A 16,150-nucleotide genomic window follows, 5' to 3' on the forward strand; every position below is an offset into this window, starting at 1 on the left:
ATTTTACAGATGGGAACACTAAAGAAAAGAGTAGTTAAATGACATATTTATGTACATTACCTTATTACCAAATTAATATACATGGAGTAGGTATTATCTCTATTACAGATGAGAAACTGAGGCTCAGAGAGGGTAAACATTCCACCTGCCCCCCAAAGAGAGAGTCGACTTAAATCCTTACAAAGTCTCTTTTAATATGAGCAGTTTTTCTCAATTACTTTGTTTTTTATTGAGGAATAATTTACTGTTCGTAATGTGCATTAGTATTAAGTATATAGCTCAGTGTATTTTGACATATGTATACACTAACGTAACCACCAACCTGATCAAGACTCAGAACATTTCCTTCACTCCAGAAGGTTCCTCTGTGCGCTCTCCCAGTTAATATCCCGCAACTCCAAGAAAACCTCAAGGCCAGCTTCCATTATCACTGATCAGTTGTTTGTTTTTGAACCTCTTATACAGGGAATCATCCGGGATGTACTCTTTTGTGTCTGGTTTCTTTCACTCGATATTATCATTTTGAGATCCCATCCATGTTATGGCTTATGTCAACAGTTTCTTTTTTATTGCTCTGTAGTATGTTCCATTGAATGAATGTATCCACAACTCACTGATCTCTTCTTGTGTTAATGAATGTTTGGATTGTTTCCAGTTTGGGGCTATGATGAATGAAGTTGCTATGAATATTCATGTACAAGACTTTTTGTAAGTGTGTGTACTAATTTCTCTTGGATATATACCTAGGAGTGAAATTGCTTGGAGATAGGGTAGTAGGCATATGCTTAACTTTACTGCCAGTTTTCCAAAGTGGTGGGACAAATTTATACTCCTACTGGCAATGTATGACTTTTTAGTTGCTTCTCACCCAACATTGGTATTGTTAGTTGTTCTGTTGCTGGCCCTTCAGTGCTATCCCACTGTGATTTATTCTGCGTTTCCTTGATGATTAATGTTGTTGAATACTTTTCTTACACTCATTGGCCATCTAGATATCCTCATTTATGAGGGGCCCGTTAAAATCTTATGCCCACTTTTAAAATGAATTGTTGGGGTGTGTGGGTGGCTCAGTCAGTTAAGTGTCGGACTCTTTTTTAAAATTTTTTAAAAATTTTACTTATTTTTGATAGAGGCAGAGCACAAGTGGGGGAGGGGCAGAGAGAGAGGGAGACACAAAATCCAAAGCAGGCTCCAAGTTGGTACAGAGCCCAACACAGGGCTCGAACTCACAAACCACGAGATCACGACCTGAGCCAAAGTCAGATGCTTAATGGACTGAGCCACCCAGGGGCCCTGTGTCTGACTCTTGAACTTGGCTCATGTCATGATCTCATGGTTCGTGAGGTGGAGACCTGTGTCAGGCCCCACACTGACAACATGGAGCTTGCTTGGGATTCTCTCTCTCCTTTTCTCTCTGCCCCTCCCCACCCTCTCAAAAATAAATAAACATTTAAAAAAATAAGATGAATTGGCTTTTTCATATAGATTTGTAGTTCTTTATACATTCTGGGTACGAGTATTTCATAAAAAATAGATGTTGTAAATATCTGTTCCAAGTCTGTGACTTGCATATTCCCTTACTTAATGTTGTTTGTGATGAACAGAAGTTCTTATTTTTAATAAATCCACAGTCATCACATTTTAATAGTTGAATCTTTTGAAGAAGTCCCTGCCTCCTCCAAGGTCATAAAGATATTCCACTATATTTTCCTTTACAGAACTATTATTTTACCTTTCATGTTTAAGAATATGATCCACCCTCAAATTAATTTTTATGTATGGTGTACATGTGGAAGTTCATTTTTTTTTACCACACGGATATGCAAACGATTCGGCACCATTATGTTGAAAAGATCATCCTTTTCCTATTAGATTGCAATGGTTCCTTTGTTGCAAATCAAATGGCTATGTACATGTATGAGTCTGTTTCTGGAGTCTTTATTCTATTCCACTGCTCTATTTATTTATCCTTGCCCCAATACCAATACCATTACTCTGTCTTATAGTTTTATAGTAAGTCTTCAAATCTGGTAGTAGAAGTCCTCCAACTTTGTAATTCTTGTCAAGATGGTTTTAGCTGTTCTAAGTCCTCTGGAGTTTCTTATAAAGTTTAGAATTTTGCCAATATCCATAAAATTGCTTTGCTGGGATTTTGCTTGGGATGGCCTTGACAGATCAATATAGAGAAAAGTGATATCTTCATGGATTAATTTTTTAAGTCCATGAAGATGGGATATCTCTTCTCAATTATTTAGTCCAAGTGAGAATAATTTGAGTAAAACTTAGCATTTTCAAATGTATAAGGATAAAGTTACCATATAACTTAGTAATTCACTCCTGGATACATACCCAAGAGAATTAAAAGCATGTCTACAAAAAAAGTTGTGCATGAATGTTCATAGCAGCATTATTTGCAATAGCTAAAAAGTAGAAACAACTCAAATGTCTATCCACTGATGAATGGATAAATAAAATGTGGTATATTCATACAATGGGATATTATATGGCAATAAACAAAAGTACCAATAGGGGTGCCTGGTTGGCTCAGTCAGAAGAGCATATGACTCTTGATCTTGGAGTTGTGAGTTCGAGCCCTACGTTGGGTATAGAGATTACTTAAATAAATAAACTTAAAAAAGTACTGGGTGGCTCAGTTGATTGAGTGTTCAACTTTTGATTTTAGCTCAGGTCATGATCTCAAGGTTGGAGTTTGAGCCCCATGGGCTCTGCTCTGACAGCTAAGAGGCTGCTTGGGATTCTCTCTCTCCCTCTCTCTCTCCCTCTCTCTCTCTCTGTCCCTCCCCTGCTTGTGTTCTCTCTCTCTCTCTCAAAATAAATAAATTAAAAAAATTACTAATAAATGCTACAACATAGCTAGATGCTATGCTACAACAACCTAGAAAACATTATGCTAAGTGAAAGAAGCCAGTCACAAATGACCAAATATTGGGTCATTCCGTTTAAATACAATGTCCAGGGGCACCTGGGTGGCTCAGTTGGTTGAGCATCTGACTCTTGATCTCAGCTCAGGTTTTGATGTCAGGGTTGTGAGTTCAAGTTGTGTGTGTGTCAGGCTCTGTGCTGGGCATGGAGCCTACGTAAAAAAAAAAAACATATATATATGTATGTATATATATATATATATATATATACACACACACACACACACATACATATATATACACATACATATATATATGCATGTATATATGTACATATATATGTATATATGCGTGTGTGTGTGTGTGTGTGTGTGTGTGTATATGTATTTTATATAAATAAAATACAATGTCCAGAATAGGCGAATCTATAGAGATAGAAAATAGATTAGTGGTTGCCGGGGACTAAGGGAATGGGAAGGGATTGGGGAAGTGCTGGCTGAAGGGGAGTGGAGTTTCTTGTAGGGTAAGGAAAATGTTCTGAAACTGATTGTGGTGATGGTTATAAAACTGTGTAAATACATAAATAGCCATTAAATTGTACACTTTACGTGAGTGAATTGTATGATATATGAATTATATCTCAATAAAGCTGTTTATAATTTTTTACAAAGTTATTTTGTCCATAATCTATTGGTGCTGGTCTAGACACATTCTAAAACACCTTACGTTTGCCACATGATAGTCATATTCTGAGGTCCTGGGGGTTAGGGCTTCAACATATGAATTTATGCCGTCAAAAAGAAAAATCGTAGGTATAGACCCCTGGTTCTCACCCCAGGATCAGAAGAGTCCTGCAATCCGCATTTAACTAAAGTTTCAGACCCTGTTCCCTCTGCTCCCTGAATCAGCAGGGAGCTCACAAGGAGGTAGCCAGTCAGGGTAAGAGCTTGACTAGCCTGGGCCTAAGACAAACTACAGGATTTCCCCAGTGAGTGGGAGGTAGAGGGCAACTTTGCCCAAAGGGTTTTCAGTTTTAAGAAACCCTAATGGGGATTGGAAACTAGCGTCACACAGCTTCTGGAGAAAGTCCTTGTTAACAGCAGGAACCCCCTCTACCCAGCTGTGCTTCTCCATCTCATCGTGCTTGCAGCCTCTGTGGCGGGTGGGGTGGCATATTTGAATCTCTGGAGGGTCAGGGGAGGCACATGAGATAGTTACATTCATCAAAAGTGGGCATCAGGAGAGTGAGGTAGGGCATCCCTTATACATGGCCAGTCCAGGCTGTTCTACATGGAGATATTCTCGTGAGAGGGACAAGGTAGGGAGTTTTCAGTGTGTTTTGTCTGTTTTTCATCAGTTTCATCCAAAAAAGCAGGGTTTCCCCCTGAAAGACAGCCCTTTGTGCCCTATAGGTTTGTGATCTTCTGGGACTCTGTGCTGGGGGTCAAGTTCGTCAAATCCAGTAGGGCGGTGACGCCTTCAAGTGCTGGAATTGAGGTCCATGCTGAGGGTCTGCCTTGCGGTCCCAAATCCAGTGGGAGAAGAGACGTGAGCTGGCAGCTTACCCCGGGGTGCTGGGACTCCAGTGTTCCTGCTTCCCAAACCTCAGGCCACCTTCACGACTGCTCCCAGGGCACTGACCACAGGCCGCTCAGCATTGTTGCAGCAGGGACGTGCTTTCTGCGGGGTCGAGTCAGGCCAGGCCCAGCTGGCCTGGCCTGGCCTGTTTGGTTGCTCTAAAAGCCCATGGCCCCACGGCTGGCACTGCCTGCTGTCCTGCCCGGAAGTAAGCACCCACAGCTGCACCCTGGGGCACTCTGGTCACCAGCCTTTGGTGTTCCTCTTTGCCAGCAGGGGCAGACCACGACAAGGTTGCTGGGGCTGCCCAGACCAGAGCTGAGGCAAGTGGGACTTAACAGGAGCCCAGAGAAGCATTTCATGAATCATCTGCCTGGGGTGGGGGTGGGGGGGGCGCAGGTGAGAGGAGAAAAGGGCAGACACGTTCAGGGACACATTCCTGGGCCTCCTGCCTGAGAAAGCCTGATTTGGCAAGTCTGGGGAGGGGCCCAGAAACCTGCATTTTTTTTTTTTAACGTTTATTTATTTTTGAGACAGAGAGAGACAGAGCATGAACGGGGGAGGGGCAGAGAGAGAGGGAGACACAGAATTGGAAGCAGGCTCCAGGCTCTGAGCCATCAGCCCAGAGCCTGACGCGGGGCTCGAACTCACGGACTGTGAGATCGTGACCTGAGCTGAAGTCGGATGCTTAACCGACTGAGCCACCCAGGCGCCCCCAGAAACCTGTATTTTAAGGGATTCTCTTAGGGGGCACGCACAGGCAGGTTTGGAAAGGGTGGTTTTAAGTTACCATGTTGGGCTTCGTGCAGAAAGCTTAGCAAGGGTCACAGGTCAGCGTGGAAAAGTAGACTTTGCTTCAGGTGTTGGGAACCTCCCTCCATTGGCTCAGGGGCAAGGGCTGGGCTCACCCCATAACCCAGAACCAAAACCCAGGCCCCAGGTGTAAGGGTTAAATTGTAGTGTAGGGCTAATGCTTAGCTTGAAAAATAACAGCTTTGTGTTGACATTGAAGGTTAAGAGATAACAGCCTTGCTTTACTCTTATAAATTACGCCTCATACTCTTGTAAATTAGGCTTCACCAATTAAGGAAGCAAAAGTTCAAAGAAAAGAGCATCAGAGGCAGGGTCAAGGAGATCCACTGGTTGCAACTTAGAGGCAGAAAGTCTAAAGTAAACACCTCATTAGGCAACTGTTTCTAACTCATCTGGAAATTGTTTCTTTGTTCTGTTCCCAGGTGATGATAAAACGATGTGATCGGTTATAAAAACTTTGTACCCCGGCTGTTCGGGGCCGCACTCTTATCAAGAGTGTTGGTCCCGATCGGTCGGCCTTGCCTCTCATTGTAATAAACTTTGTTGTGACTGTCACTGGTGCCCGTAGCATTCTGTTTCAGGAGTCGTGTGGATGCAACACAGGTACAGAGGGAGGCCTGGGGTGGGCAGGTCAGGCGGGGAGAAGCCTGGAGCTGAGAGGGTGGCCGAGAGCAAGCCCAGGGCTGAGGCAGGCTGAGGGCCCAGGAGGAGCTGCGGGGCCCACAGCTGTAGGAAAGATTGCCATGGGGAAATTCTCACTCGTTTGCAAAATGCAGCTATTATTTTGAACTGCCTGCAGGAGCAGCTGCTTTCTATTCTCAACATGGGTCCACAGGATCTTGAACCTTGGCGGACACGTGTCCCCCTGCGATGCAGAAACACCCTCTGCCAAAGCTGGGTGTGCCTGGGACTACAGCTAAGGGCAGGATCTGAAGCTTCCCAGTCAGCAGGGGAAGCTTCCTCTCCGTCAGGCTTCCAGATTTACTAGCCAGTTGCAACGGTTGGCGTGGGCGCTCGAGTTTTGGACACAAGCAGTCCCAACACTTACAGTAAAGAGGCGACAGACTTTCTGCCAAGCTAAAAGTTTCAGAAAGTTTTATATTACGGCACCCAATCCAGTGTTATGGTTCCAATCAATTCAGGAAATAAAATGTCTACAATTTATTTGGGTCTCTAAGACTCAGAACTCCTGGCCAAGAATGTGCCCTTTGATCTTCATCCCTTTAATCTGAAGCATTCCCTAAGTGCATTTCCATTTTAAGGAACAATGTCTTATACTGGCATGGTACTCTTGATTGAAAAAACTCAGATTTGTTTTAGGATTCCAACCCTTGGATTAAATTCAGTGTCGCATCCTAGTGCCTAACATGTGCCAAGTTTCTACCCTCCTTGAGCACAGAGGCAAGGAGGGAAACCCGGGGAGAAGTGTGCTTGAATGCCATAGAGACACTAAAAGTCAAGTGCAGGGAGTTCCTAGGACGGAGCTGTCGTGTGTGACGGGGGCACAGAGAAGGCTTCAGGAGGGGGGTGTTTGTGTTGGGCCTCAAAGGATGGAGAGGCTGCTAAGATGAGGGGAGAAGGCAAAAGAACATTCCAGCCCAGGGGAAAAGACTGGAGAAGTGCAGAGCATGCTTGGGAATCATAGGCCATTCAGGGTAGCCAGGAGTTAAAGGTAGGGGTTGTAGAGGGGCAAAGGGAGAGATGGGGCTGGCAAAACAGTGGAGCTGGACTGCAGGGGCCCAGACTCCCTTGAATGAGCTCAAGAGACAAGATGGCGCAAGGCACAAGTTTGAGGGACCTCACAGAGATGGCGCTCAGGAAGGGAGCCTCCAGGTACGGGAGCAAGGAAAGAAGCTACTCCTAGTCATTCTCTCTCTAGTGGCCCAGGAGCTTCAGCCACTGGTTCCCTCTGCAGACTGTGGCCTCTGCTCCCCGAGAGGGCCAACCCAACCTGTAGGTCAACTGTCCGTCACCACAGCCAACTCGAAGGCAACTGTTTCATTGGCAAGTGGCCAGTCAGTGGATGGGTTTCTTCTGGTCAGGCATCTGCCTCTGGCATCATCAAGCCATTCTTGCTGGAGGAGGGGAGGGTCACATGATAAACAGGTGACCTTCAATATAGGGGGTAGTGTGGAGTTATTTAAAGAAGGGTGTGGGCTGGGCAGGGCTTGCAAATGTGTCTTCTTCCACTAGTGAGGGTCAGTAGGAACCATCACATTTTTTGAGAGCACAACACAATAAAAGCTGTGATCTTACATTATTCTCCACCATGTGAAGGATAGACTGCAGATGAAAGGGAAGTTGTCTCCACACAGACCCGTCATCTGCCATGTACCAAGCCCTCCGTTCGGAGCCGTATGCACATTACTGTATTTCTAGTTTTCACAAGAGCCCATTTTTACTCATGAGGAAAATGAGGCAGAAAGTCTTGGAGATGTGAAGTCACTTGCCCAGAGTCACGCAGCTAGTAAGTGGTAGAATTATGATCTGAACGGAAAATCGGAGCAGACTTGAAATCCACACTTCGCCATCATACCAGGGCAGGCAGTCGGCCGGGACAGCCTCTGGTGGATGCCTGCAGGTGCCTTACGTCCCATGAGTCTACCCTGGATCCATTGTCTCCTGCGTATTTTCCATCTTTCCTCCTGGGTCTGCTATGTCTGGGAATGCTATCACCATCTCCCGAGTCAAAGCCAAATCTCCAAAGCCAAATCTCCCTAAAATCTGTTCCTTCTCTGTAAAAGAGAGATAATGGCACTATGCCCCCATAGGTGTGAGCACCCCGTAAGAATCGTCTCACTTACATTTCACAACCCAGCACAGAGTGTGGTGCTTGGCGTATCCACAACTGATGGACAGGGTGATTGGCTGAGCACAGGAGGATGGCCCGGAGTTTTCTGTCGAATGTAGCAGCTGGCGAACTTTTTCTGGAAAAGGCCAGGCATAAATATTTTCAGCTCTGGGAGTTGTACCGTCTCTGTCACAACTGCTCAACCTTGCCCTTGCAGGGAAAACACAGCCACAGACAAGGCATAAGTGAATGGGCAAGGCTGTGTTCCAAGACGATATTTAGACAAAAACAAAAAGGGGGCCGACTTGGCCCTAGCGTTGTAATTTACTGTCTCCTGGTCTTTATTTTGGTTCCTTCCATGAATGTGGGGCCATGTCTGTTTAGTTCATATATTTTTGCCCCAGGGTCTAGCCCAGTGCCTGGCACGTAGTAGATATTCCATAGATGATTGCTGAAGGAATGGTTCAGCGGCAGAAAGCAAGCAAGCAAGCAAGAACCAAAGACTGGCGGAGAAGGGACGGGAATTTGGAGATCCCCTGGCCGTGAGTTGGAGAAACAGGTTCAATGTAAGAAACACAAATCATACTAAGGTTTCTAAGCAGAAAGGGATTTAGCGTGGAGAATTACAAACTTGTTAGAAGGGCTGGGGGGGGGGGGCAAGGCTCTATGTGGGACCTCCAGGGATGGCCCCCAGAATGTGTCAGAACTGATCTGCCAGGAGAGTGGCCACTGTGCTACAATCAGAAATGGCAGGACTTGAAAAGCTGCCACTGGAGCTATGACCTTAAGGACATGATAGCTGCAGCATAATGGTCAGAAAGTGGTGGGCAGGAAGTGCCACAACCGTCACTACCCCCTCTGCCTGCGTGTTGGGATGTGGTGCCCAGCCATGGACACCTCTTCAGTTGACTCTTGATACTCTTGGAGCTGGGGATCGGACATCAGTGGCTCTAAGACCTTGCTTTCCAGCAAGGAAACAGCCAAAAGCTGCAGGAGATTGGCTTCTGCCTCATTCCTGCCTTCCACACTTTGTGCAAATATGTCTGACTGGTATAGCTTAGTTAACACTCGTGATGCTAATGGTAAGGGGGTCTGGAAAAGGTAGTTTTTGGTTTCCTCGACCGTGCAGCACCCGGAGGTATCCTAGGGAGATGTGGGGGTGGATCCATGCGATGTTTGGCACAACCTGTATTTTCCAGTGATCCCCTGCTGCAAAACAGACCATCCCAAACCTTGGCGGCTGAAAACCACAGTCATTTGTTTTGCTCAGAAATTTGAAATTGAGCAGGGCTTGGTGGGGGCAGCTTGTCTCTGCTCGATGCAGAGTGAGCTGGGGTTGTTCAACTGGTGGCTTAAAACAGGGGCTCCACCATGTGAGCAAGCCCACAAAAGCACCTGGGAGCCCAAGTGAAGAGGAAACAACCTTTACCAAGAGCCCCAGCTGAGCCCCTGGGCAGCAGCCACATCAACTTACCAGCCACGTATGGCCACTTTTCAGTGAAAGCAAGTCCTCCAGCCCCGTCTGCCACTGGGGGGTCGGGGGGTGGTGATGGTTGACCTAAATATAAGCCAAGTCCACCTGTCCCCAGCGTCCTGAACATTCAGATTTAGCAGCTTTCTATAGCTGAGGTTTCCTAAAAACCCGCCCAGTGTGCTTTGGGCTTTATCTACCCATCAGTACTGCTGCCTGGGGGCTCTTTGTCTCTTTCAGAAACTGCCCCTTGAGCAATCTGAGATCGTGACGGAAACACTTAGATTTTGAAGTTGCAACCTGTCATAAAAAGGCAAGACTGACCTACTGGGGCTCTGATTTTTAGACAGGCTTCCAGGAGAGCTCAGGTGATTTCAACTCCAGGGTTGTCACATACAGTTAAGCCAGTTGTGTACTGCACAACTTTGGGAGGGGGCACCGTTTACATGATCTCTTGGCATATTTACTACAGTAGTCTTCTGGCAGAGGGCAGCAAAATGTCTTGAGGTAGGGTGGCCTTTTCTAATTTGCACAAAGAGAGCTTATAGCTAGTGGTAGGAGGCATAGGAGCAAACCAGTGTCTAATAAATCTTGGGCCAGTGGCAGGTGTTGGTGGGAGAGAAGGGAGGAGTGGGGAGTAGTATTGGGGATGAAGGCCCCTTTGGCTAACCACAATGGGCACCCAAGAACTAAGAAGTGTTGATATTTGTGGGGTTCAAGGTTCAGCCCTGTGGGGCCATCAGGGTTATCAAGGAGGCAAGGTAGGCCAAGAAGACAAAGCAGACAGAATAAGCCACAGACTTGCCTGGAAACGTGGAAATCTCAGGGCTGACTCTAATAAAGAAATGATGGCCCTTTGCAGAGAGATGGGGATAAAGAGCATGTGTAAATGTCTAAATAAAAATTCTATGGTTCTGGGCGCCTGAGTGGATCAGTCGGTTAGGCATCCAACTCTTGATTTCGGCTTAGGTCATGAGATCTCATGGTTCATGAGTTTGAGCCCTACATTGGGCTCTGTGCTGACAGTGTGGAGCCTGCTTGGGCTTCCCTCTCTCTCTCTCTCTCTCTCTCTCTCTCTCTCTCTCTGCCTCTCCCACACGCTCTCTCTGTCTCTTAACATAAATAAATAAACTTAAAAAAAATTCTGTGGTTCTTGTGGGGGTGGGGAGCGGGGATGGGAGGATGGGAGGCAGAGGGGAGGAGGGAAGAGGCACAGTGATGGCCACCAGAGTGCACCTGCTCGAGCGCAGGGCCTGCACCCCAACTGTCACCACTCTGGTTCTGAAAACCTCCATCAGTCGCTGACTAGCTATCATCATTCATAGCAACAGCACAGCTTCTGAATGGCTAGGGGGAATTACATGATGACTTTCTATTTCAAATACTGTAGATTGCAAAATCTTTATAGTTGGAACAATGTTCTCCATTTTGCGTCTGACTCCAAAGCAGAATCCCAGCCAAGCACAGCTTTTTGTTTTATCTGTTTATCTTCCAGGGTCTCCTTTGGCTGCGTGCATGTTGCTTTTGTTCTTGGCTTGCTGTTTTAAGTATAGCTTTGCTACATTTCCATTTTCTCTGCTATTAAAGACCAAGTACTTATTTGAATTAGAGCAGAAAAACACTGACGAGAGCGAAGGACCGCTTTCCCCTCTGAAACATGGTGAGGCCGCGGTTTAGTGATAGCTATGACAACGAAGGACGCCCCGCGCTTTCGCTTTGAGACCTTCAGGAACGTACAAACAAATATTTTCTGGAATTTGCAGGTGAAAGGAGGGAGGTGAAGTGGCTCACACAGGATCACGCTGATTACAGTCTGACTCCTCTCCCTTCCCAATTACCTCCGAAATTACGCACTGGTGAACAGTGCTGGAGCTGTTCGTGTTTTAAATCAAACTAAAGTCCACTGAAGTAGGAAAATTATGCATTTTACATAAATGATGTGGGCAAATTATTATTCAATTTTTTTTTAACAGGGTTTTTCCATCACTTTACTGTGCACACTGTAATATGGTTAATTTACCAGAAAGCATTGTTATTCATTCCCTAATTCTCGAGGCAACTGCTGCCATTTGCTTACCATTTCCTCACTGTTCCCTGGGAATTGACAGACCTTCCGGCTCCATTATGGGTGGTTTGGGTTCCTGAACGATCTCGGGAGGCTCCGCTTCCCCTGCGTCTTCCAGGGCTCATTCCTCGGGAGGAGTCTGAAAATGAAAGGATTCACATACCTGGGTTTAGTTTATGAGTGGCTTTAAATCAATCCTTTTGTAAATGCATACCAAAAAGAAAAAAAAAAAGAGAAAGAAAAAAAAAAAAAAAGAAGATGAAATCTCTTGCTATTTGGTAATATTTCCCCACAGTATTACATGCACGGTTTTCATTAAAAAACACTATCTAATACCCATTTCACTCTCTCCTGCTTCTAATTAGCTACTCATTGATTATTACATTGCAAGCCCTTGATAATTAACTAAAGGAAAAAAAAATTCTGAAACAACACACCCAGAAAACATCTCGCAACTGCCCATATATGTCTTCTTTCATGAGTTTACGTACTGCATGATGATTCAAGCAAAATAGCCTAATAAATGGAAGGAGAGGAAAGAATGACAATGGGTTCATAAATGGGCGAAAAACCCCTACTCATTGCTATTAAGAGAGGTGGGAAGGAGTTATTACAAGCCTGTCCTGCAATTCTTTTATTCTCATACTCTGTAAATATATTTCAAACTACTGTACCACACCAGCTGGGACACTGGAGCCAGCAATCTGCCTAAAGCCTTTCTCTTTGTCCTTTTATGGTATTATCTTCAGTTAGCACCTTAGTAATCAGAATAACTGATGTACCTATATAGTTTTTAGTGTGTGTGTGTGTGTGTGTGTGTGTGTGTGTGTGCGTGAGAGAGAGAGAGAGAGAGAGAGAGAGAGAGACAGAGAGAAAGAGAGAGATTTAGATTTTCTCTGGTTTGGTTTTTCTTCATTTAAATGCATTTGCTGAGCACCTACTATATCTAAAGCACAAGCTAGCCCCTAATGGGGTCTGGGAATCAAAAGGAAACACATCTAAAGGCAAAAAACATGGGGTCTACCGTTAAACAATACATGATATATTTCTACTTGTCCTTTAAGATTGAGTTCAGACATCACCTTTTCCAGGAAGCCTTCCTTGCACCATTCTGGGCTGGACAGCACTCTTCTGCTACCATCTAGCAGAGACGTTATTATTTTTTTGCTCTTTTTAAATAAAATTTATTATTTATATTTTTTAAAAAATAAGCTCTACTCCCAACGTAGGGCTCAAACTCACAACCCTGAGATCAAGAGTCACACGCTCTACCACCTGAGCCGCAGAATCACCCTGTAGAGAGCTTATTGTACGTATCTTTTATGGCTCTCTGTCCTCACTGGACTGGGAATATTAATTGTCTCTTTCTAGTGCTAAGCACAGGGTCTAGCCCATAAGAAGCATTCAACAAATGTTTGGAGAAGGAATGAATGTTAAGTCCTTGTATATATCCATAGTCATATCTACCATTATCCCACTACCTTGAACAGCCTTGGCAAAGGACTCTTCTCATCCCAGTTCTGGTTTCTTCCCCCTTGTCCAATGTCTCCATCCTGTTTCCTCCCATTTGCTGCCATCTTGGACCAGCAGGCTGACTTGACCAGACTTTTACTTCACGGTGGCTCTGGATGGTTTTCCTCTCACCACTATCAAACCCTCTTGTCTTCTGTCCCGTTCTCAATTAGGGGGCTGTTATTTACTGGGAGAGAAAAGGGAATCAGATAAGAGAATACATGTTAGTGGGGGTTAATGTTACCTCTCCCAAATACATAGTTTTTATGTTAAGAGTAACATTTTATGGACAATATCTTCCTGCTGCAGGTCTCAAGCAAGGCCCAGGTGCTCCCTGGGTCATGCACAGGTATACCAGGAATCCTATAAGCCCGAGTCTGGTTAACAATGCACAACCTGAAGGTCTGGGAAAATAATTTCATGTGAAGATAAAAAATGGATATCTTAGGGAGAATGTCAAATTTTCATAAAAGTACAAAGTTAAAATGAGCCCCTGAGGGCCCCAGTCCCAGGGCATACAACTTTATTCCCATTAGTGTTGGGGTGAGTTCTGGGGAGAAGTTTGGGAAGCACTAATGGGGTTCACTTTAGGCTATACGCTGGATCTTTAAGTCGTATATTGAAGACTGGTGATCACACATTTGCAAGGGGGCAGGGCTAGCACCTTCGGCGGCTCATGGCAAATCCTGGTGTGCTCAGCACGGTCCTAGATCAGTGTGTCATTTGTAGGTCAGCCATTTGCCCCACTAGACGTCATCACCCACTTAGCCACCATCCATCTATCCAACATCTACCATCAGCTCATCAATGCTCTCTGTGCAGGGAGATGATGGTGGACCGGCTAGGCGTTACTGTTCCCAAGGAGTTCACAGTCTGGCAGGGAAGATGCATGAAAAGAAGAGTCATATTATGAAGCACATCATTAGAAGAGTAGTAAGGATTCTGGAAAGGAGCACAGAGTTCTGTCTGCTGGGGGAGCAGTTGTTTCTCCCTGATCACATTCCCCTTAGAATAGTCCCAGCCAAGCTGGGAAAACACTTTTTTATTCTCAGTCCTCAGAATCTTAAAAATAAAGGCATATCTCCCCCCTGCCCCCCATGGGATTCTGAATATTTTGCATGTTCAAAAAGAATGAGGCATGATTTAGGAGTTTATTATGAAACATTTCTGAAAATATAGGTATATATAAATTATGAAGGTCTATTTGATATTTCAAAGATATTAAAGATAGATACACATTTTTCACTATTTTCTTCTCTTGCAGTTGTAATCTATTTTTGAGAATTAAATGAACATATATTATTGGCACTTTCTTGTTAAATCTGTACCCCACAATATCATTTTTAGAATAAAACATTTTTGAGCTTCCTTTCCCCTACCCCCAGATTATTTTTTTCTCTGCTTCCTTCTTTCCCCTTCTCCCTCCCTTTCTTCCTTCCAGCATATATTCTGGACAGCATAACCGAATCCCGACAGTATAGGATATAGTGGTAAGAAAGACAACAAAAGCCATCTAAACCTATTAAAATACATTTTGGGAACAAATCGACCAAACACCGTTTTATCCAAATATAACTTGTTAGGAAATGCCCATTCCGTCAAGTGAGGCTCTCTTGCCCTGTGCACTGATGCAGGAACAGATGACATCCTAAATGCAGGAGGTCTCTGTAGCTCTTCTCTGTATCCTGCTGAAAACCTTACCTTCTTTCAAGACTCCTGAAAGAACCATTCCAATTAGTGCAGTATACATTCTTAAGGTCCCATAGGAAATTTCAGGTAAAATTTTGCAGCTCCAATGCTACTAGAAAAATCCTCTGGTGCCAAGATTTAGCCACAGGAGGATTCCTGTCTTTCTCAAGGCAGGTAAACACCCTCTGGCACTTGTCAGAAAATCTTCAGTAGTGTGGCTGTATTTGAGGGTTTATGAATACCCTTAACTTTTCTTGGGGAACTGCCTGGCTCCCCATACACCTTTCTTTGCCACGACCAAGTCAGAGCCAAATGCATCATTAGCTTGGGTCTACACCCTGACACCCTAACACGCAGGAGGCCCCGCATCCACTCCTGGCTCGCTGGCCCTCCCAGCCCATCAGTGCACCATGAACAAAGCATCGCAGAGAGCATGAGCTGCGGTGAGCGTGGCTGAACGGAACTCATTTTGTCACATTTACGGTGTCTGAGCTTTGTCAAGTTGCCTTCTCCAGTGGCTCTATTATTTGATTTTTAAGACAGTAAAAAGAAATAGTTCATTAGGAAGTCCCCCTCTGCAGTCCAGCAATGCCAGAAGCCAGCTCTCCCAAGGGAGCAGAGCGGGCGCTTCTTCACTACCAGGTTACTAAAGACAAAACACTTCACTGGCACTTGCTGCTAAGGTACCTTTTGAGACCCAGGCCTACCTCGTTTCATTGCACTTCGTTGAAACCGTGTTTTTTTACAGACTGTTGGTCTGCAGCCACCCTGCATCGACCCAGTCTGTTGGTGCCATTCTTCCAACAGCATTTGCTTCAGACACACTTCACGTGTCTCTTGTCATTTTGGTAATTCTCGCTGGATTTCAAACTTTTTCATTATCATTCTATTCGTTATGATGATCTGTGATCAGTTATCACAGCTCACTGAAAGCTCAGATGATGGTTAGCATTTTTTTAGTAATAAAGTATTTTTAAATGAATTGTTTTACAATGCCATCGCCCATTTCATAGACTTGTATGGTGTAAACACAACTTTTATATGCGCTGGGAAGCCAAAACATTCGGCTTGCTTTAGTGAGAGGGTCTGGGGCCAGAACCTGCACCCTCTCTCTCTGAGGTAGGTATTTTTCGTTCTGAAAAAGAGAGCTTTCTGGTCAGTGGATTTAGTTTCCTCGCTCCAAACGTCTACAACTTGTGAGGGACAGAGGCTTCTTGGCATGTGTTGGGAATTGAGGTAGTTTCATTTGCCTGGACTGGTCTACCTCAGGAACATCTCCGGGTAGCACATTACTGTTAGGAAGAAGGAACCTGAAAACATTTCTGATTTCTCTGTATTCATAGCTACAT

General features: G+C 44.8%; 1 long non-coding RNA gene across 1 annotated transcript; it reads left to right on the forward strand.

The window, feature by feature from the left end:
* Positions 1-5,004: 5,004 nt before the first annotated feature.
* LOC145715505 (uncharacterized) lies at positions 5,005-6,561 on the forward strand. Its single transcript, XR_014137718.1, has 2 exons — positions 5,005-5,400; positions 5,877-6,561. It is a non-coding gene; the product is annotated as an uncharacterized LOC145715505 (long non-coding RNA).
* The last annotated feature ends 9,589 nt before the right edge of the window (positions 6,562-16,150 follow it).

The sequence above is a fragment of the Panthera onca genome, chromosome B2, assembly GCF_046562875.1.
Source record: "Panthera onca isolate mPanOnc1 chromosome B2, mPanOnc1 haplotype 2, whole genome shotgun sequence".
Lineage (NCBI taxonomy): Eukaryota > Metazoa > Chordata > Mammalia > Carnivora > Felidae > Panthera > Panthera onca.